The sequence below is a fragment of the Lissotriton helveticus genome, chromosome 6 (assembly GCF_964261635.1).
Source record: "Lissotriton helveticus chromosome 6, aLisHel1.1, whole genome shotgun sequence".
NCBI classification, from domain to species: domain Eukaryota; kingdom Metazoa; phylum Chordata; class Amphibia; order Caudata; family Salamandridae; genus Lissotriton; species Lissotriton helveticus.
Genome location: NC_136067.1, coordinates 494,429,012 through 494,452,945, shown reverse-complemented (window position 1 = coordinate 494,452,945; position 23,934 = coordinate 494,429,012).

Genomic DNA, 23,934 nt, shown 5'->3' with positions numbered 1-23,934 from the left:
CTGTTTTGTGATACATTTTTCATTGTTTATAATCCTCCATCTGTTTATACTCCTTCTTTTCTCCTCAATCTGTGTCTTCTGTTCTTGTACACCCCTTTTTTCCTTATGCTCCACTTTTCCCCACATTCTTTGTGCTCTCTTCTGGTACTGTTCTCTCTGTCCTTACACACTCTCTTTTGCTAGTATTCCTTTTTTGTTGTTATAGTTGCATGTCTTTTCACATATTCCTTCTTTTTTCTTTAGTCTTTCTCTCTCTTCTTATAGTGCCCCCTCTGTCCTCTTACTCTTTTTTTCTTATTATACTCGTTCTTCTCTCCTCATATTTCCGTCTTTCTCTTCATACTCTCCCTTACCTATTGATACTTTCCAGTTTATTCATACTTCCTTCATACTGTTATATTACAGTGTCTGTGTATACTCCCCTTTTTGGTTATATTTTCCTTTGTTCCATACTTCTTCGTCTCTTTTTGTAAGTACTTTTATTTTCATAGTCCCACGTTTCTCATCATAATGCTGCCCCTGTTGTTATAAGTAATATTATAGAATATTTCATATATTTATTTTTGTAATGTTATATATTTTTTTTTAATAGATTCTGTCTATTAATACTGAAAAAACTGTATCATGCCTACCAAAAGTCAGAAGAGGAAACAACGAAAGAAAGGTGTTTATTTGAAGAGAAGTCATCCACAAGATTTACATGAAGAACCATGTGTTAAGAAAAAGAAAAAAAGTGCTGGTAAGCGAAGGAACACATTTGTGAGGAAAATATTAAAGACTAAGAGTAGTGTGGACAAAGGGAAAATATGGTATTACTATGTCTGCAATGAAAAAGAAAAAGAATCAAGAGAACAATCATGGAAAGTCAACTGCAGAAAAAATATTGTATAGTAAAAGGAGGAAAAATCAATTTATCGAAATTAGGAAAAAAATGTTTTATAATAGAGTTGTTTCAAATGTAATTAAAGAAAATAAGGGATATAAAAAAACAGCATTTTATAAGAAGAAGAAAGGTATAGAAAATGTAGTTGAGAAAGCTTTGGAATTGAAAACAAAATTGTTTATTTTAATAATCAATAGAATTTGTGCACTAGATAAGCCAATCCATTTAATGAAGGCCAAAAGTAAGTGGAGAAGAGCAATTAACAGAAGTAATTTTTGTGAGTTTTTTTGGGTGAATGGAAACATAGTTCAACTTCTGAGCCTTTTTTTAATGAAGAAAGTTATTTTCAGAGCAATGATTTGTTGCATGCAGTTGTCACTGGTGGTCGTACTTGAGGTTAGACATGGTTGTCCTATTGAGAAAGAGAAAATTGTTCCTAGAAATGAAGAAGAGGTGTTAGCTGATGAAGTTTTAGGGAGACGTCCTAAAGCTCCAGTGTACACTTGGAATTGTAGTAGTATTTGCAGTGTACGGCAAGAATCTATTGATTTTTTAAGCAATTTCTTACGTAACTATACTAAGAAAAGTGTTAAACAAAAGATTAAGATGTTGCAAGGACTAGACCCTTGCAGAGTGAGAGAAAATACTGGTTTGCAAGGTCATTCTCTGGCTTGTCTTTGTAAAAAAGTATGTCGAAGTGTTTTTCACCATTTCAGGATGGTAGCAGTACATCATTCTGAAATGAGGAAATTAGTCAGAAGATTGTATTATGCAAAAAGTCCAGCTGTAATGTTAAAAAAAGTTGAACAGTGCTCTTTTGCATGGATCTGTATCAAGTGTAAAGAATGTTTGTGATGAAATTGAGGTTAGTTATTTTGGTCCTGAGGAAGTCAGTGCAGAAATTGAGATATTAATAGAAGGAAATGTAGAAGAGAATGTGCAACATTGTAGTACAGATAATTTTGAGCAAGAAATTACAAAGTTTAAGGTGATTTCAGGTGAAAGGCCAAATTATTGTTGTGTGTGTTGTCGACGAACTCATTATAAAAATCAGACCAGGACTGTTGATCTGTATTTAAAAAGTGAAAAGGAAAATAATAATGAGTGGAAGGATTTTGCAATATTCCTTCTGAACTGATGGATTTAAATATGTATGAGTCTATTCTTATTCAATGTGTGCATCCATTTCAGGCTATTGTTCGTATGGAGCCTAAGACAGGAAAATTGCCTCCTTCTGATTTACAGAGAATATTAAAGGGAAGAGTTGTATATTTGCCTCTAGATTTAAAGAAACATATTGAAACAATTGGTGTAGAAAATGTAGAGGATGAACCTTTAGTTATTCTTGTTAATGGCGTTCCTACTAACAGTAAGAAAATCTGGCAAGAATTAGTGGATGTTAGAAAAGTGAAAAAGGCAAAGTTGTATCTGGTAAAAAATAATCAATATTACAGAAATGTGTATGTGAGAGAAGAAGAAATAATTGTAGAAGAAGATAGTGACTTGCCATCTGGACAAATTGAAAAAATGGATGTGTCCAGAACTGAAGAAATCTACGAAGATTACAGTGTTCATCCACTGCATTCTAAAGAAGTGATGGGGAATACTATAGAGTTATTCCAAATGAAAGAAGCAAAAGGAAGTCCCATTAGTGTATGGGAAAAAAACTTGGAAGCTCGTTGTTTCCCTCAATTGTTTCCCACAGGAAAAGGAGGACGATATGATGACCGACCTGTGCAGATTCCTGCATCTGAATACCGGCCATTAAGATTATATGCAGAAGATCCAAGATTTTGATAATATATTCCGCATTTGTTTCATCTTTTGTTTGAGAGTGATTTGTCTGTACTTTCTTATGCAGTAAACCATATATTGAAAACAGGTGTACATCTGCAAAATGTTTCGGCAAAGGAATTTATGGATAAAGTACTGCAGAAAGATAATGTTTTGGAATCTCAGCTAATTAATCTCATGGCGTGTCAGCGTGGTACTAATGAGTACTGGTACTGTCGTCATGGAGAACTGAAATGTATGCTAAGGAACTTAGGAACTCCTACATGGTTCCTTACTCTAAGCTGTGCTGAATATGCTTGGGATGATTTACTTAAATTTCTTTGAGAGGCAAATCCAAATATACTAAATATTGAATACAAGACACCTGGAGAATTGTGCTCTTTGGATCCAGTTAATGTATGCAGGTATTTTAATCATAGATTTGAAGCTATGATGTCTTTTATCACCAATAAAAAAAATCCCCCTCTTGGAGAGGTTCTGGACTTCTTTTGGAGAAAGGATTATCAAGCAAGAGATGCTCCTCACATACACATGCTAATATGGATCAAAGATGCTCCCAAATTTGGAACAGACTCAGATGATACTGTGTTGTCTTTTATTGAAGAATATGCTACATGTGATATACCCAAAAGTACACAAAATAAGGACTTAGAACAACAAGTCTTACGATTCCAAGGCCATCGTTGTGGGAAATACTGTTGTTGAAAGTACAAATCTAAGGACAAATTCTACACCAAATGTCGTTTTGCATTTCCATGACCTGTAATATCAAAAGGAAGAGTGAACAGTTTTATGTCATCTTTGCGACATACTATCACAAGAACGTGTCCAAAAAATACCTACAACTTAAGAAGAAATGAAGAGTCAAAATATATAAATGACTATAACCCAGTCATTTTGTCCATGTGGAATGCTAATATGGATATTCAATATGTTGCGGACAATTTCATTGCTGTTGCTCGATGTGTAACATCCTACATAACAAAATCAGAAAAGACGGAATTGAAGGAAATGTGGGTAGAGATTTCCCATGAGAAGAGTCTAAGTAAGAAGTTATATACTTACAGTTTGAAGATGGTAGCTCAACGAGAAATTGGAGCGTATGAAAGCTCGGATCGGTTATCTTCTGCAAGTCTACATTCCAAATCTAGAAGAATCATTTGGGTGAGTCTAGGTATTGCTGCAACACGAAACCGAGTTCTTAAATCTGTACAAGAAATTGAATATTTAGCTGAAAAAGAGCCAGAAAGTACAGATATTGTGAAAACAAATATGTTGGATACATATTATCCAAATAGAAGTCATCATCTTGAGAACATGTATCTCTATGAAGTGCTGCAAAACTATATTTTTTAACGGAATATTACCGAAAACATTAATAATGGTATATATGCTGTTATTGGTTCTGAAGGATGTCTTGTGAAACAAAGAAAAGGACATTTGATTAATCACGGTAAACTGAGTTGCGTAACACCTGACAAAAGGGAATTTTACTATTTAGTTCTTTTGCAACTTCTCAAGACATGGCGTTCAGAATTGAAATTACTTGGAGATTTCGAGAGCTATGAAGATTCCTTCAATGCAACTAAAGATACTATAGAATGTCCTGTTTTTGCTAATTATGTGAAAATGTTGAATGACGAAATTGAGCAAGAAAGGTATAATTGCAGCTGAGATTGCTAGAGACAGGTCTCAAGACAGTCAAACTTCTGCTCCATTGAGTCAGGACCCACTAGGAGAAGCAATTGTTCTAAATGAAGCAGCAACTGCTATGGAAGAGGTGGAAACAGCAATGTATCAAGGTCAAGAAGATGTAACAAACTTAGGAAACTTGGAAGAACAACTAAATCTTGAGCAGAAAGAAATATATGAGCAAGTGAGAGAACAGACTGACCATGGATTACTTCATGAGAAGAAAGAGTGCTCTTGCTCATCATTTGAACCTATCCGAATGTACGTGAGTTGGCAAGCTGGAACAGGCAAAAGTTTTTTAATTAAAGTAATTACAACGTTTCTACAGAAAACAACTGAGTCGCATTTGTCTTGTGTTGTCACTGCTCCAAATGGATTAGCAGCCCACAATATTAAAGGAATTACTTTACATCGTTTATTAATGCTACCAGTAGAGCATGAACAGAAATTAGAATACCACAAGCTATCTGGAAAAGCTTCTTGTGAAGTTTCAAGAGTCTTGAGGAAAATGAAACTTCTCATTATTGATGAGGTAAGCATTGTATCAAACTTAATGCTTGCTTTTGTGCATTTAAGAATGCAGCAAATTCTTAAAACAGAGTATGACGTATTATTCGGAGGAAAACACGTCATAGTTTTTGGAGATCTTCTACAACTTACTCCTGTAAAAGGACAGCCAGTGTTTAAAACACTGTCGCATGGAGATACCAGAAAGTCTTTGGGGAGCATTGGAAATGTAAACATTTGGTCATATTTTGAGTATAAGGAACTTATTACAAATATGCGACAGGCAAATGATGCTGATTATGGAACTATTCTTCAAGATATAAGAATTGGAAAAATGACGATTACTTTCCAATTTGTTTCCAAATGAAAATATTGTCCCTGAGAAAATATACATGAGAATTGCAGAAAACAAATCTGTAATCTGCTTAATGCCAACACTTCGTGCATGTTCTATATTCAATGAAGAAATGTTAAAGTTGGAAAATGAAGAAATTATAATATTGGAAGCTAGTGATAAAATAGAACATGAAGGAATCACTATTATTTTGACTGAAAAGTTGAAGAGGAAATTGGATTCTTTAGAGAAATTGATAAGTAAAACTGCTGGTTTAGAAAAGAATTTGTATGCATGTGTAAACTGTAGGGTAATTTTACGACGTAATTTGAATGTGGAAAAAGGTATTTTAACTCTGAGGCAAGATGGCCGCGGACTGGTCGCTGGAGTGAGACGCTACTGCCTCCCTCTCCCAGGGAAAAACAAGAAACGATCCAGAAAATGACCCTGACAATCTACAACCATGCAGCTGGTTAAATGGGCAGAATTAAGAAGAATTTTACTTAAGGCTCTAAATCTGTTACAGCAAAAATCACTAAACAGAATATCTCAGGTCAGGGGAATCCCCCGACAAGGTACCTGGAAGCGCAGACTCACTAGTAGAGACCGATTCAAGATGCCTACACGTGGCGCAAAGTAGAAGGAGAGCGATGATGCTAGTAAACCGCCTGACTCACACGCTGTCACCAGGAAACAAGCAAGGGGCACCGATAACGCCGATAACACCACAGACTCGGCGGCTAAAAAAAGAGAGCTAAAGAGGAGAGAGAAAGGGAGAGATGCCGAAGCAAGGACCGTACAGAGAGCAGAGCGCAAGGCGGCATTGGCCGCGATGGAGAAAAGAGCTCTGAAGGCATCGGCACCACTACAGAAAGAAATGACCCCTAAAACATTAAGGTAGCCTACGATGTTGGAGGCTCTCGCAGTAGGGCCAGGAGGCACTGGAAGATCAGCGGCAACACACAATAATACTACAGATGGGTTCGATTGTACGGCAGACTCACCCGTAACAGCGGCCCAAGCTCCTCGAGAAGCAGCTCCAGTCACAGAGGCAGAGACAGCGCATGCACCAGGAGCGCCGAGCAGGACGATCCCCGAGGCTGAGGCAGCGAAAAGCTCGGAGCCAGGTGAGCCAGCAGAGAAGGAGCAGGAGGAGGATGAGCAGCGAACGGATGCGACTGTAGCTGCAGTGCTACCAGAAACTGCTGACAGGGGGGGAGACGGAGCTCAAACAGCTCGCATGGTAAGCCACAGCAGTAAAGAGAAAGATAACGCTGAAGTGGCCATCGGGGTTATTGAGCTAGGAGAAGGAGACATAGATGGGGGAGGATTAGTTGGCTCAGCTGGACAAGACAAAGTCAAGGATGGGCAGCGATACCTACCCCCAGGCACACTGTCAGCAGCTGCAACCCCCCTGGTACAGGGGGAAGATACAGACCAAGGGGCTATTATTGAAGCAGCACTAAGACTAACTAGGGGAGGGTATGCTGAAGGGAGTAACGTACAGAAAAGCAAACAGGATGGCAGCACAGAATCCTTAGAGCCTCAGACCCAAAAAGAAAAAGATGCACCATCTCCAGGCTCCCCTAATGAGGAGCGATTTTTCTCAGTAAATGATGATATGGATGTATCATCCAGGAGCGGAGATTCAGATTCAGGAGACATAGAGGCGGATTCTGTGTCAAGCTGTACATCGGCCTCAGACTCTAACTCTGTTCAATCCCAATCTACATCAGAGGACACAATTCAGCGGCCCACTGTTCACCAAAAAAAGAAGCAGCAGAAAAGGCATCAGAGCCGAAAGAATCAAAGCCTGATTAGCCCAACGCGCCTAGAGATGGCCACAAAATTAGACTGGGATTATTCGGCCACTTCAAACCTATACCAGGAGGAGGGGGAGGTGAGTGATCAACAGCCTGGCTCCCTCAATATACAAAAGCAATCCCAAGGTCCCACAATGGACCTATTGTATACAACCCTGAAGCAGATGCAGGGGGAGGCAACAGCAGAATCCAAAAGATCTAAGCAAGTCAGTAAGAAAATCGAGGGATCTTTAAGCAAAATGAACAAATTATATGCTGAAATGGCTGGCCGTGTGTCGGAAGTTGAGGAGAGGAAAGGGAAATTGCAGGATGAGGTAACCCGATGGCAGGAGTTTAAAGAGACACAGGAGAAGCGCAAAGAAGACCTGCAGTGGAAGCTCGAAGACTTTGAGAACAGGCAGAGGCGCAATAATATCAGGCTGTTGGGTTTACCAGAAGGGGTGGAGGAGCAAGATCCCAGAGCATACGTAATCGCCCTTCTGAAAGAAGCGTTCCCGGAGGTTGTGGGCTGGAACTGGGATGTAGAGGTTCAACGAGCACACAGATTCCCTCTACCCAGAAAAGGACTTATGGAGTCTCCCGTAATGACAAACCAAGGGCGTTGCTTGTATTTGTGGGGAACTTTCTGGCCAGACAAGAGATCATGGACAAGGCTAGGCCTCAGGACCGCCGCACCTACAAAGGAAGCTCTTTCTTCGCGCGGCCTGACTTCTGTCATGTTACATTGGAGAGAAGATGGAGACTAAGAAATCTTATTGACCCCTTTCAAAAAGCTGGATGTGAGGCCAATCTCTTGTTCCCAGCCAAACTAAAAGTGATACTAGATGGCCATACTAGAATATTCTACTCCGAGGTCAAGGCACAGGATTTCTTGTCAGAGCTGAGTGAAAAAAGAACTCAGGGAGCTCATAGACTGGGTTCTAAATGAGTACTGTTGTATAGTCAAACAGTTAATATGCATAGGATACTAGACATTACCAATGATGGTGCTGTACAGGCACACAGGATAATGTATATAGTGTACATAGTGGTGGTCAAAGAAATCGCTATGATATGCTCTTATGAATAGGCGTAATAGTGATTTTGTCGTAAGTAGTGCAATAATGATGATGAAGGGGTAAGGGATTATTGCTGCACCAAGAACGTTTTTTCCTTTTGTGTTTTTTCTTTCTCTTCTTTCTTTATCTTCATGATGATTAGATGGGTAAACAGACAACAAGAAATTGGGAGGGGGGTGATACTCTGGGGGCCAAGAAACAGTCATACATAGGTCAAGATTGACCTAGTTGCCTGTGATGGGTAGGTGGGGGGTGGGGCCGACAGGAGAGGGGGAAGCACAGGACAGAGGGGCTTAGAATGGGCATCCTGGGATCGAAAGGACATACAAGAAAAGTGTAATTTGTATCAAATTGTGGTTAGGGCAGAATTAAGGAGATCTTGGGGTATAATACGGGAAATAGACAAGAATCAGAATGATTGCAAATATTAAGGTACTGACATTAAATGTGTGTGGTTTGAATGATAAGTTAAAAAGGCAGAGGGTAGCTCTATTGTTGAAGAACTCGCACGCCGATTTTATCTCACTCCAGGAAACACATATAGAGGGTAATAAACCATTCCTGCTGGAACAACTCGGACTACGTTTGCTGGCACATTCAAAGCAGGGGGCTAAAATTAGGGGGGTGGCTATCTTAACTAGACATGTAAATATAAAGACAAGGAATAAGCTGGAGGATCAATGGGGGAGATGGGCATTGATTGAATGTCAAATAGGAGAAGAATGGGTCACCCTGGGTTCGATATATGGGTCAACCGAGGATGATCCGGAAATATTTGAATTTTTAGATATCGAACTAGCCACATGGGCCCCTAGAATTATATTGTCGGGAGATTTTAATATCAGTGGGGCACTAGGTTTAGGTTTAGGTCTAGACTTAGAAGGGCAGTATCAAGGAAGGAAAAAGAGGGTTTTGCAGAGCTATTCAAAGTATGGCTAACAATAACGCGCTGGTAGACGAATGGGGGGAGTTGAAATCAGAGGATCCTGGCTTCACATACTATTCAGCCCCTCACTGCAAATGTGTCCGTTTGGATTATTTTTTTACGTCAAGATCAATGCTCCCTAACATAAAGATAGAAAGACTACTGCGTATATTGTCACACCACAATCCCCTAATTCTGACAGTGGAGGGCAGTGGGTTCAGAAGACAGATAAAGTCCTGGACGTTTGAAAAAGAGCTTTTGAAGGATAGAGAGTATGTTACACATATGCACTGGTGGATAAAAGACTTCTGGGATATTAATAGGGGTAGCACTAGCACTGGGAACACATGGGATACGTTTAAGGCAGGGGTTCGCGGCGAAACTTTTAGCTATAGTTTGGCTAAGCAGAAGAGAGAGAAGATCAAAAATGAACAGTTAAATACGGCTTTGTTGGAGGCAGAGCAGTGGCTAGCACAGGCTACCACGGTGCGTCAGGGGGTGGAGCAGCGATTGCAGGAGGTTATGTGTGCTAAGGCCGCAGTGGAAGAGAATCTAGCAGAAAAAGCAGCTAAAATATATAACGCACAAAGAGAGAAGTGTTATGAATACAGCGAAAGGGTTGGACGAACACTAGCAGTTCGTACAAGGCAGCGGATAGCCAAGGGAGAAGTGAAAGAAATAAAAGATAGTAGGGGCAACATGATCACAGATAGTGGGGGCATCCAAGAGGTGTTTAGGGATTTTTATTGTAAGCTTTATGAGGAGGAGCAAGATAGAGATAGCGAGGAAATACAAAGATATCTACAAAATGTACCTAATAAAGTGCTACAGGATGTGGACAGGGAGTCCTTGGATACCTACATGGGTGTAGAGGAAATTAAGGAGGCCCTAATGAGCTTAGCACCCGGCAAAGCAGCTGGGCCTGACTTGCTGCCCGGCGAATTTTATAAAATATTTCTGACATCCATTTATCAGGATCTAGTTAGAACTTTTAGGGAAGCACAGACAGGGACTTCCATCCCAGCTAGCTGGGCTGGTGCAGATATTATAATAATTCTAAAAAAAGGAAAGGCTCCCTCAGACCCAGGCTCATACCGCCCCATAACACTGATTAATGTGGATTTAAAGATATTTTCAAAAGTGTTGGCAGCTAGATTTGCAAAAGTAGTAGGGCAACTAGTGAGTCCTAATCAACATGGTCTTATCCCGCAAAGAGGCACCACACTGCATGTAAGGAAGATGATCACACTGTTCGATGCGCAGGGAGTAGAGGGGAAACCTATGGCGACCATGCTGCTGGACGCCGAAAAAGCATTTGACCGCGTGGCATGGGAATTTCTGTGGGCTGTTTTAAGAAGAGGGGGCTTTGGGATAGGCTTCATTAAGGCTATTCAAACACTATACCATAGACCCACCGCCTGTGTCAGGGTGAACGCTGGTCGCACATCCTCCTTTCCAATTACTCGGGGCACACGGCAGGGGTGCCCCTGCTCGCCCCTACTATTTGCAATGTACATAGACCCGTTGATCTTAAGATTGGAGTTAAATAACCAAATTTGCCCATTAATCACACAAATGGGGAGCACAAAAGTTCTAGCTTACGCGGACGATATTGCGGTCATCACACCGTCACCTGCTGAGGCTATAGGGGAAATAGAGCAGGAAGCAGAGCAGTTTGGGCGGGCAGCAGGATATGCGTTGAATAAAAGTAAGTCGCAAATTATAAAGAACATTTATGCAAGCTGTACAGACACTCTGGTGGTGGCTGAGGGGGTCTATTTGGGAATATTTATTACTGCAGATTTGGAAAAACTGGTGGAAATTAATATCTGCCCGATAATCAACAAGGCGAAAAAGAATTTGGATAGGGTGCATAACCTACACATGTCAATACTAGGTAGGGTAAAGATGAACCTGCTGCCGAAACTTTTATATTTATTTAGAACAATTCCGCTGTTTTTTAATTTAACCTGGTTTAGTAGAATAGATAATTTGATTAATCGTTTTGTTTGGTCACAGGGGAAGACAAGAAGAGCTATAAGATTTATGTCATTGCCACGAGACAGGGGAGGTTGGTCGCTCCCAGATTTAAAATTGTATTATTGGGCAGCTGCACTACAACAGATGTCAGGCCTTATAGGTGGCGCAGAGTGGGAAAACGGAATGCATGTAGGATCAATAGAGATCTTTGGAATAATTCTCGAAGCAGAAACAGAAAATGCATTTCTTAGATACACGGAGCCAAGTTATTTTAAGAGAACTAGGTTCAAGACGTTAGATGCAGCATATAGGGTATGGAAGGCATTTAAAAAAAGCTTTGGAATGGGGAGATACCATGCATATACCAGATTAGGGGAGGACCCTATGCTCCCCCGGAGATATTTGCTGACACTACATTTAGGGAATGGGGCAGACTGGGAGTAAAAAAGATGGGAGACTTGGTAGGCCTTACAGGGGTACGTCAATTTGCAGAAATTCAACGGGAATTGGGTGTCAATACGAGGAGTTTTTTCAAATACTTGCAGACGAGAAGGTTTCTGGCCCAAAAAAGAGGAGGCCTATCGGGGTTTTGTGGTATTCCAATTCTGCAAGCAATAGAAGGGGGGTATGGCTGTACAATAAAGACGCTGTATGCTGAACTCATCGCACACAGACGGGATGATTTAGGGAAAATTGAAGCCAAATAGATGGATGCATTGGATATACCAGAGGGTGTGTTTAGGAAGTCTTTGCAGCTGGGACAGGAGGTTCTATGTTCATCAGCTCTGCAAGCCCAACACTATAAAACCTTATATAAACTATATTATACGCCAGCCAGAATTGCTCAGTGGGGGTGTACACAGGGGATTACATGTCCTAGATGTGATAGCCCAGAAGGCGATATGAAACATATGTTTGCGGAGTGCCCGAACCATCTCCCATTACTAAAAGACATGGAAGTGTTTTTTGATAGATCTCTGAACTGTAAGATAAAATTAACAGCGGACATAATTCTATTAGGAGTTGGTGATGACACGCTGCAATTGCAATTTGCACATTTTGTGTTTGTGGCCATGGCGGTGCTGCGCCTGTGCATAGCGACTGCATGGCGGGATAAAGTATCACCTTCCATGCAACAATGGTTGGTAAGACTGCTGCATATACACAACTTGGAAAAGGCCATATATGCTAGAAAGGGGAAGAAAGGCAGAGCATTAGACTTGCAGATATGGAGCCCGATCGCAGAATGGAAGGATAGGATGGCTAGAATATAGACTGGGCAAGAAATCTTGAACCTGTTAGCTATTGATGTATCTGATCTATTAGGCTACCCAAACTAGCTGTCCTGGTATAGACTTATTTATATCTTATTTAGCTACTTTGCTTTATATTATCCAACTGTTATTTTTTTGGGCAACTATTGTACATGTATCTATGACATAAATATATTTTGTTTCTTTTTTGTCTTTTTATATTAATGTAGGTAATCTGTATGTACAAATTAGGATTGTGGTCTAAAAATTGCCCTATATAAGATGAGAAACAAGGTTGATACTATCTTTTGTTTTTATTGTTTAGTTTTTTCCTTCTTATACGGTTTCTTGTGCTCATGATAGTCACTTTATCTTTATGATTTGAATTGTCCTGTGCGGGGTGGGAGGGAAGGGTGTAAAAGTTGTAAAAATTGTTGAATAAAAACAACAACAAAAAATGAATGTGGAAAAAGGTTTAGTAAATGGAGCAATGGGTAAAATTGTTTCCTATTTGTTTGGCATATGTGGTGACCATTCATAAATCTCAAGGTTTAAGTGTAGATAGTGCTTTAGTGAATATTGGAAGTACCGTGTTTAAAGAGGGTATGGCATATGTTGCTTTGACTAGAGTCAGAACTTTATCTGGATTGTACTTGATTGATTTTGATGAGACAAAGGTTAGTGCAGATGCAAATTGTGTGAAAGAGTATAATAGGTTAAGAAGAGAATATGCACCCAATTTAGGTTGATATCCAGTATTTGAAAAGCGTGTGGTAGGTAGAAAAGGAAGATTTGAGAATATCTGTAGTGAAACTGTAGAGAAAGAAAAAAGACAAGTTGAAGTTGCGCCTGCAAGCAAAAAGAAAACGGACATTGTTGTAGAGAATGTTGGTTATCGGTTTGAAAATAGTTGTGGTCTCAACTGCTATGCTAATGTAGTTGTTAATGTTGTTTTTGTTCTTGACAGTTTGCAACAGCAAATTGTTGAAAATCTGGACGAAAGATACTGTTCATTGTTGTATTCTGTTTATGAGAAATGTAGTAGTGATAAAAGTAAAATACAAACTGTTTCTGATATTCGAAATGTTTTGGACATATGTTCTGGTTCTAGTCAATTTACGCAGAATATTCAGCAAGATTGTCAGGAATTTTTAATATTTATGCTTGGTGTACCTGAAGATGAAGGTATAGATATTGAAAACCTTGTTGGCCTTTCTTATAAATGGCAACATGCCTGTCAAAATTGTTTGTTTACATGTAGTACTGACATAGACACTGAAAGATTCATATATTTGACTTTACCTGACTGTGAATCAGTGTCTTTTAACAATCTAATTAGAGTAGCAAGTCAAAACATGGAGTGTAGCCAATGTAAATCACAAATGCCATCAACATTGTTTATACAAACATATGGACAGTATGTAATTTTAATGCTGCAACGTTGTAGAGCTGATGGAAGAAAATTGGAAACTTTAATTAAAAACTTTGTAGCTGGTCAAGTTTCAATATCAGGAAGAACTTTTGTAGCTGTTGCAATTATTTTTCATGATGGACCTTCTACAACATCTGGACATTACACTGTTTATTTAAAATGTCTGAAAGGTTGGATATATTTTAATGATAGTCAATTAGTTTGTAAGCAATGTTTGCCTAAAGAGTTACCAAATTCTTACCTAATATTTTTAAAGCCAACATTTTAAGTTCCAAATTTGGCCTTTTAGGATTACTGCTGTTAAGGTACATTAGTCTGGTGTTGTAGAGTATTTTGTAAGTGAGGGTGAGGAGGTTGAAGGTGATCCTCTTGTTGATATTGAGGCAGTGTAGGTGTATTAGGTGGTGATGTGGCTGCAACAGTGAACATTCATAATCAGTCAGGTGGTGGTATTTTGGATTTGTTGTAGTTGTTGTAGGTGTTTGGCTGGAATTCATGTGTAGAGTGTTTTGCCACAGTGTAGTCTACTGCTGATAAGGGACTGTGTCACTGTTCTTCTTCTTTTGGTAAGGATTCACTTGTAAATGCTGCGGAGCATGTGGAGGGTGTTATGGCAGTACGAGGAGACGGTGTTGACTTGCTTACACATGTAGAGGGAGGAGTTTAGGATGAATCCTAGGTTGTGGACATGGTTGGTAGGTGTTGGTACTGTCCACAGTGTAGTGAGCTAGCAGGAGTCGTTCGAGGCTGAGGGGGTGGGACTGAGGATGAGTACTTTCATTTTGTGCGACTTCATGTTTAGAGAGCTGCTCTTTATGTAGTTGGTGATGTCCTTCATTGTGTCGTGGTGGTTGCTTTTGGTGGTATGTGGAATCTTGGTGAGGAAGAGGATGAGCTTGGTGTCGTCGATGTAGGAGATGATGTTGAGGTTGTGATGGTGAGCTACTTGTGTGAGGGTGGCCATATAGATGTTGAATATCGTTGGGCTGAGGGATGAGCACTGGGAGACGGAGCAAATGGTGTCGGTGGTTTTGGATCAGAAGGCTGGGAGGCAGACGCTCAGGATTACTATTGAACAATTACCAAACTAAGAATTTGACGCATACTATTTGGCCGTGTGGAAAAGTAAATGAAACCATAAAGGACTTGTTGTTATATATTTTGTCAGCATATATTTGTAAGTAATATTATTTACAGTGTATGAAAATTAATCATAATGTTTTGTTATGTTATGATTGTTTGAGATGTGCCATATTTACGTAAGAAATTGCTCTTAGAAAAAAACGTTTAAGATATGTTTTATTTCTATTTTTTAGATTGTTAATGAGACTGTTGAATGGGTTTTTTAAAGGTAATCTTATGGATTGTCTTGTTTTTTCCCGCTGTTATGTGATGAGTACTATTGAACTCACTGTTTCTAGTGAAATTCAATATATTCTGAGAACAGCAAAAAAGGCAAATGTAATAGTTTACAAATTATTTTGTGCTGTAAAAGATATATTGTAACTGTATTTTTTTGTGTCTTCCACAGATGGGAATTTTATAATATATAATTTTTTTATTATTTAATATGCTTAAGGTAAGTACAAGTAACTGTTAAAAATGGTTGATGGAATGTGCTTCAACCGAGCTGAAGTAACAAAACATGGACGGAGAAGTTAAGTGTGTAAAGATGGTTTGTATCTTTTAAAGATATATCAAAAAATTATATACTGAGTGTACCTGTCAGAACCCCTCATCAATCAGTGGATACGATAATGACTTATCTAAACCCTAGCGGCTGCAGGAGAGATAAATAATCCGCAAGGAGACATACTTGGAGTGCTTTAGTGCAACAGAGGACATCTAAGATGGCCGCCTCGAGGAAAGACACAATGGTGGTCTAGTCATTTACCACACACCTGTGGGGAATCCTTGGTGAGGCGCGCGCTCCCTAACCAGTGCGCACTTCACCTAAGATGTTCCTCAGTTCAGACCCGTTTTTAATTGCTTCATAGATATTCCTGAAGAGAAAGCACAGATATTTGTGAGAGAGTTAAAGAAGGTTCCCGGTTAAACTTACCTTAGTTATCGTGTACGCAACTAGAATTCAGCTTCCGAGTTGGAAGAAGCCTGCATATTGCACAGCGGTTGATTTTCCCGTCGCGGCTCCTTTAGGGCAGACGGACTCAGTCGTATTCAGCACCTGAAGAGCAGAGAGAACAAGACACCATACAAGAAACCTAAGTGATACCTTAGAGTTGACAAAGGTATATTCTTGGAAACTAATCGTATGACAAGTTACTGAGTGACTAAACTTACCTGTCATTATAGAGAATATTGAATATATTCACTCGATGTATTTTCTCTAACCTAAAACAAGAAACGATAACATTCGTGATAAGCAAGGTCTTAAGGGAAAAGAACACATTGAGTAAGGAATACCAGAAACACTGTTGAACTAAGAAGGAACATTAGTGAAAAACACAAGATATTCAAGGATTGACACTATAGATAACAAGCAACTGCATAAAGAAAGGTTAGTAGAAGAACACAAGGAAATTAATAATATGAAAATTAGACAATAAACTGAGAGGCCTAGGTTAATGACTGTTACGTAATTATAGGTTATAGGCAGTGAGAAAAATAAAGAACCGCAAGCTACAAGGTTGCAGATAAATACTAGAGGAGAGGCTAGTTCGAAAGTCGAAGGGGTAGGTAATTAGTAGGGTTAGACTAAGTTATAGATGAGGAATAGAGATAGAGTAAACACATGAAGTATTAAAAAAGCAGTGTGATAATGATGCCTAAATATACACAGATACACAGTGTTATTCTGGACAATGAATAGTATCTTTTGCATTTTACTAAAACACATTTACTATTTTGGAATGGGTAAGGTGAATAGACATATTCTACATGTTTTTAGTAGTGTATTTTACTATAATAGCCTAAGTCTTTTCCTATAGTCATAAGGAGTGGCTGGTTTCAAGATTTAAGAAAAGCTAAGGACAGGATATCTTTATAAGTAATTATATTTATATAACTTTGCAAAGGACTAAAACTCTACTAATGGAATGTTATTAGATAATAGTATTTATATAGTATTTTTGTAGGCCCAAATAGGTGAAACTGTAGTTTTGTATTATATATTACGAAAAGTGATAAAATTAAATGTTTATATTTGTATACAAGGAGCAAGAATATAAAGGAAAAATTATGGAAAGATAACAGCCTCACACTGAGGAGATTTTGGATATAACCTTGAGTATAATTGAAGAACTAATCGTATCTGTCACAGGCAATGAGAGTGAAGAAGGGGAAATTAGTGCTGCAGACATGAGGTGTGATTTAGAAGACGAAAGCTTTGATGGAGATTTTCTGGAAGCATTAAATTATGTTGACATTTTAGAACACATTAATTCAGAAACTGCTAACGAGGGAATTGATCTGAATGACATATCTGATGAACTTGTATTGGAATGTGTGTTAAATTATGAGATGTTACAAGAATACATTTATTGTTTAAAAATAATAAAGATTTGAGCACTATCTACTAATGTACTTATTGTACTAAAATTGAAGCACTTATAGATTCCGTTATATATTCTTTAAATGTTTGTATTGATTTAAAATATGCAAAGTGGGTCTGAGGGTATGGATTGCTTAAAATCCGTATGGAGTATACATGCAGTCTTGTATGCACCTTGTGGAAAAGTAAATTTTGCCATGTTCTGTGTCCCTACGCGTCCTCCATCATATGTTATGTGTGCATGATTGATATGCATATGTATCCCCCATGTCCGATTAAAGGCGCACTTACAGTTGTGTCCATCTCTAGTATGCCAGTTTCCAGTTCTCGTGAATACTACGAATATCAGGCCTATGTAAAGTTACGTTGCCACGTTTCTCAGTGTGCACGTTATTCCATTGTAAAGTCCCCGTTTCTAGGCCTCAAAAGGGCCCGGACACCAGATTCAGCTCCTGTCTCCTGAAGCCCTCGCTGAGGAGCGATACAGCCCCCACCTGTATCCCCGACCCTTCACTTACTTCCTGCCTCACAGTGCCCGGTTCAGCCTGGCTCTGCCTCTGAGTCTGCCAAGAGTATGTTATGATCCTAGTTATCAGTCCAGCCCTCCTTCTCTGCATTCCTAAGCTACTGAACCGCATCAATAGTTTCCGTCATTGTCTAGCCTTTACGTCTCCATGTAAGAGAAATACTGCATTTAATGGTCATTTAATATTCTTCATCACGCACTACATGTAGAATAATGCATGCTCCAGTCTCAGAGTCTGTTAGCCTTTACCCCGATAACTTTTGGATTCTATCAACATGTTCTCTAAACATCAGATACTAGATACTGCTTAGGTACATGTCGCCCTGACTCTCCAGACTTCAGTCTCTGCTCCTAGCACAGAGTTCGTAGCCCCCAGCTTCTCCTAGTAACACGTCATTGCCAGTTTGCGCGCACCATCAGGTTAGAGGTCCCGGCTCCTTAGGTAGCCCCCTCCATGTCTCCACCCCATTCATGACATATTCTGTTACGTTTGCATCACATGTCTATGTATACGCCCTGTTACACCTACTTTCACTCTTATCTTTCGCGACTGCTATTGACCACACCCACTGCTCCGCCTATCGTATGTATTGTAATGCAACTGTTTTAGTATATATGATCGTGTATTGTTATTAAATATCAGCGCGCTCATCCCAGATCCAGCCCCGGCAGCTGCCGGGCCACGCTAGTCCAATCCGGCCCCCCTGCTGGGCCCTGCCATCCTGTTCCCGTGCAGGTTGTCCTGTTCCTGTCCTTTATGCTGTAATAAACCTGCAAAACTCCTACTACCTCGAATCTTGACTCTTATTTATTGAGCTATCTGTTATTCATTTATCCATTCAAAAATAGAGGTATTATTTATTTATTTACCACATAATGGCGCCCGAATAGGGACTTGCCCTTTCCCCACGCGTCGGTGAAGCCACGCCGGCCCTCTGACCCTCTGCAGTCGTGACGGAACTCTTCTGCGCACCGGCAGATATTTCTGCTTCAAGTATCCCTCAGGCCCACGGAGGAGACGGAGGAGGCGGTCCAGCATCCAGACGAGACGGTGGAGGAACGCGGCGAGTCCCGACCAGAGCCCAAGCCGAGAGTCCAAGGTCCGAGGTATCCGGAGGCCCACCCGTAACAGAAGTCCGAAGTTCGTCCGTCCGGCGTCGAAGCAGTCCAGTCCAGTCCAAGGCCTTCCGTTCTTGCTGCCCGGTGAGTACCGTTGCTGGGGTAGTATCTAGACAGGGTCAATCTAAATTGTCTCTGGTCCGATGGGTCTGGGTACGCAGATCTGAAACGAAGTGTTCACCTAGGTGGATACGGGTCTTGATGCGTCCCTTTATGGGACCGGTATGTTCCGTGCTGTTTCAGCAGCGCATCCAGTAATTCTAGTCTGTTCCGTTCTCGAGAAATTCATGTGTTTCTGTTCTCAGTGTTCCAGGTAGTATTCTGTCCGAACTGTTGCTTCATAATGTTATTCAATGTATTTTCAATGTCGTGGTATGCCTGAATTGTTTTCTCAATTGTTATTGTTCCTCGTGTATTGTATTGTGTTCAGATTCAAGTTTGCAATGTCCCTCTTTTCGAGATTACGTCAGTTAAAAACTAGAAAGGGTCTGCTAGAAGAAGCAGTTCCTGTTCCGCCTAGGGACAGTCCAGGTCATTTCATGTATCAAAAGTATGGCATAAGTGCCATATTATATCTAGATTTATGGGTAGAGTATACCAAACAGTTAGAAGAAAAGTATAGATGGCCTGTATCAGGCACATGGGATGCCGAGTGCATCATGCGAGTAGAAGAAGCATTATGGAAAAAGAAAGCCAGACAGTCACAGAAAGATGCCATCGAGTTATGGCGCAAAGAATCTCATAAAAGAACCGAAAAAGAAATCAGAAAGTCTGAATTAAGTAGAGAATCCTTGGAGCGAGCCCAAGAAAAAGAATTAATCGAGATAGGTGAACGAGTTAAAACCGAACAGTCAGACCGACAGAGGCATGCCCTTATTAAGGGTATGTACCCTCTTCTTGCCGAGGGCTTGCCAAAAGCGACCCCGGAGGCATCCAGTAATTTTCCGCCACCATTAGTTCCGACCAAGTTACGTCACAAACCGACCGCAGCTGATATTTTCATTTCGTCCTATTTGGACGACACAGTCCCAGAATATGCAAATCCCGCTCCGCCAGTCCCTGTAAATCAGGCACTTCCCGCTTCTCCAGACACCGGAGTACCTGTTACGGTACCCCCGGTCCAGCCCGCCATACAAGTCCAGCCTGCATTTCCATTTCCCACTCTGCCAGGACGAAGGGCATCAGTAGACGACTCTGCCGCGGCCAGGGCGACTGACGCTGGAATCTGGGGACCACGGTTCGATCCCCGGCTCCGGCGGCAGGTTAGCCCAGCACCATGTGACTCTGGGCAATAGCTCGCTTAATCTTCCCGACGGCCCCCAGCGCCTAGAGACCCTTACGGGTGATTGTGCGCTTTACAAATGTGGACTTTACTTTAGTTTAGGGGCCGCAGGGGGAGGTCCTCCTCAAACCCCGCCGCCACACAAGCGTTTAACGTTAGCCGAATTACATGCACAAGCGTCACAGCGTACGCCCAGATATCAGTCTGTTGCAGAAATAAGAAAAGCCCTTAATGAATGTGGCTATGATCCAGTCCCAGGCGAGGATAGTATGGTTTTATATTCATTACGCGTGAGAAAGGTGACCGAGTATCTAGTCACCCTACCAGATATGAAAGAAGATCTAGACAGAATATATCGTTTCATCCGTACAGGGAATGATCCAGAAAGTATTAGTGACGTCATGTGCCAAAGAAAAGTTGAAGTCCAGCTCATGCTATTAAAGTTTCTGATTAATTGTTTAATACGAGAACAAGATTATCCGACCAAAGATCGAGCCGAAATGAAAGTCCTGACAAAGTGGAGTGATAATATAGCCGAGGGTAAGCATAAGACTATCAGTAGTATAGAGAATATGTACAAGAAAATTCGTAAGGAAATAATAAGGTTACACGAACAACGCAAAGCAGCACAAGTAAGCGAGAAAGAAAATGACTCTTCTACAGAAGAGGTAGAGGACGAGAATCCCACTAGAATAGCGTATGTAGGAAAATCTAGATTTCCAGACCGCCATTTACGCCTAGAACACCAGAACATTTTTCATCATCCAGCACCAGAACAAGGTTCTCTGGAACAAGTATTTCAAGCTACCGATCACATTCTGAAATCACGAATCGGTTATAGCGAGTTAAGTACTATGCATGAACAAGAACTAGTCCGATCAGCAGTCCGATGGATTACTGATTCTACCACTTTTCCAGACGAAATAGTGGCACAAATGTTCCTGAAAATGCCCCCAGCCGAGCAGCGACTGGTGGGTATGTATATGATCCAGCACCTCATTACATTGTATGAGGGTCAACATTCTGATCCAGGTCCGTTACACGATGTCCTGAACGAGTTACTCCAGTATAGATGGAAAGGTTTAGGTACCGATTTGATTAGTGTCATTCTAGAACAGCGCCACAAATATAGTATGTTTCTGAACCCGCATTTTGTTCATGTCTCACCCCCAGAAAGTAAACCCTTTTACATAGACAGACAGAATCCGTTACGAGAAGTGCATCCAGTTAAGGCAGAGGGTGGTGAAATGCAACGAGTGTTTGTTTACACCCCGATCACAAAGATGGAACTCTTAGAGATGAAAAAGTTAATTCCCTGTCATGATAAAGATCCAGCAGGGTTCCACCGAGAATTAAAAGACATGCTCCGTATGGGAGAATACACGTATCCAGATATCATTAAAATGTTAAAGGTCTTGTTGCCCGCAGGGGTATATGAGAAACTCAAGGAAAAGGAATGGGAGGTGGGAGAGAAAAAGATCGATTGGGCAGTTCTAGAAGCTGAAGATAAGGCACGAGTACCAGGTACCGGTCTTGGAGATAAATGTAAAGAATTACCTGAACTGTTAATACAAGTTTTGCCCAGACTATTAGCAACTAAAAAGGAAGACTGGGATGCAATCAGAAGCAAGACGAAGACATTAGTGATTATTATTCCAGATTTGAGAAATGTTTTACCATAAACAGTGGCCTCAAGACAAGTAGCGAGTCGTACCCTCATCTTTTTGTTACTAAATTAGTCGAGAATTCAAGTCCACAAATTAAGAATCGAGTTTTGAAGGTCGAAAGTACCTGGCAAGCTAATACCCCGTCCCAGATGTTACAGATGCTTCAATATCACCAGAATAGAATCAGAGAAGAGCAAGAACATGAAAGGAAACGTATGAAAGACACGAAAATGAAAGTACTAGTTGCACAATCTGTTCCTCAAGATAGTCAGAAGAGGGGTCCGAATCAAGCCAGTCATCCTACAGCTCCCGTTAAAGGAAACTGCAATTATTGTAAACAGCCAGGTCATTTTATAAACGAGTGTGCAGTTCTGAAACACAACATAGCTACCGGTAAGACTAAAGAAAGACCACGTCCGCCTAGACAAGAACAAGTTACACAGACTCCTCAGTCACAGAATGCACCACAGACAGTTACAGCACCGCAGCCTATCGCTGCAACACAGCATGTTACACAGCAGATGTACCAGTATGCACAGTCTGAGTATCCAGAGTATCAGCCATATTCATGAAACAGCCTACAGAGGGAGGTAGGCTTGCCTCTCATCGAGATACCTGTAGATCAAGAAGGTCCCTATGTTCATAGTCAAGTACTAGGGAAAGACAGAAAGTTTCTGATTGATACAGGGGCAAGTAGGACCACTATAAGTCACGCCGAAGTTCCAGGGGCTCCGCTCTCAGGCTCTAGAAATGTTTCCCTTGGATTTTCAGGAAAACCTATTGTAAATGAAATATCAAAGCCAGTTACTCTAGAAGTAGGTCCATTGTCCCGCACTACTGATCTGTTACTTACTAAGTCATGTCCAGAAAATGTATTAGGCATTAAAACACTGAAAGAGTTAGGTGCAGTTATATGCTGTTCCCCAGAGGGAATACGATTGTTCCTACGTGACTTCAAGGGTCACTATGTATTACGAGATTTTGATCCAAGATTGTCTAATGTTCCGCAGCATCTATGGGCGCAAGGTCCAACTGATGTTGGCTTTATGCAAATCACACCCCATCGTGTGACTCTCAAGCCAGGTGTAGTCCTGCCACGAATCAGACAGTACAGATTGCCACCTGAGGCTGTAGCAGCCTTATCCAAAATTATTGACGAGCTCATGGCTCAAGGAGTAGTTGTAGAAACTGACTCCAATGTATGCAATTCTCCGATCATTCCAGTCATGAAACGTACTGATCCAAATGCACCTCCAGTATATCGTTTAGTGATTGATCTCCGAGAACTTAATAAATGTATTATTCCCCAGTACCCAGTTGTCCCAGATATCTCTTCCCTATTGACAGCCATTGATTCTGAAGCCTCATTTTTTACTGTCATAGACCTCAAGAACGCGTTTTTCAGTGTCCCCATTCATCCAGACAGCCAGTTTCTTTTCAGATTTTGTTTAAATGGAAGGAGCTATATGTTTACACGAGCTCCTCAAGGTTTCACAGAAAGTCCTAGTATTTACAGTCAAGCACTTAAGAGACAACTAGACAACATTCACATGCCAACTGACACTGCCCTGCTCCAGTATGTCGATGATCTACTGATCACAGCCCGTTCTGAACGTGCTTGCGAGCGAGCATCCCTTACAGTCTTGTATTTCCTAGCCGAGATGGGACACAAGGTGTCCCCTTCTAAGCTTCAATTCTGTGTCCAGCAAGTGGTCTACTTAGGACACTTACTGTCCAAGAGGGGTAGGCAGTTGACACCAGATCGTATCCAGTTAATAGCGAGTCTTCCTCAGCCCAAGACCCAGAAGGAGGTACGTGCTTTTATTGGCCTTACTTCTTATTGCAGACAATGGATTCCTCAGTATGCATTTCTAGCCAAGCCACTGATACAGTTAACGACACAGGAGGCAGCCGTATCGACTGTCCTCCCTTGGACATCTGAACATACACTTAGTTTCAATGAGTTAAAGAAAGCCCTATGTCAAGCTCCAGTTCTAGCAACACCGAACTACAGTAAGCCTTTTACACTTTTTGTCACTGAACGCGAAGGTACAGCATTATCTGTTCTCACACAAGATCAAGCAGGACAATACAAGCCCTGTGCTTATTTTTCGAGCACATTAGATCCTGTAGCCCAGGCTTTGCCTG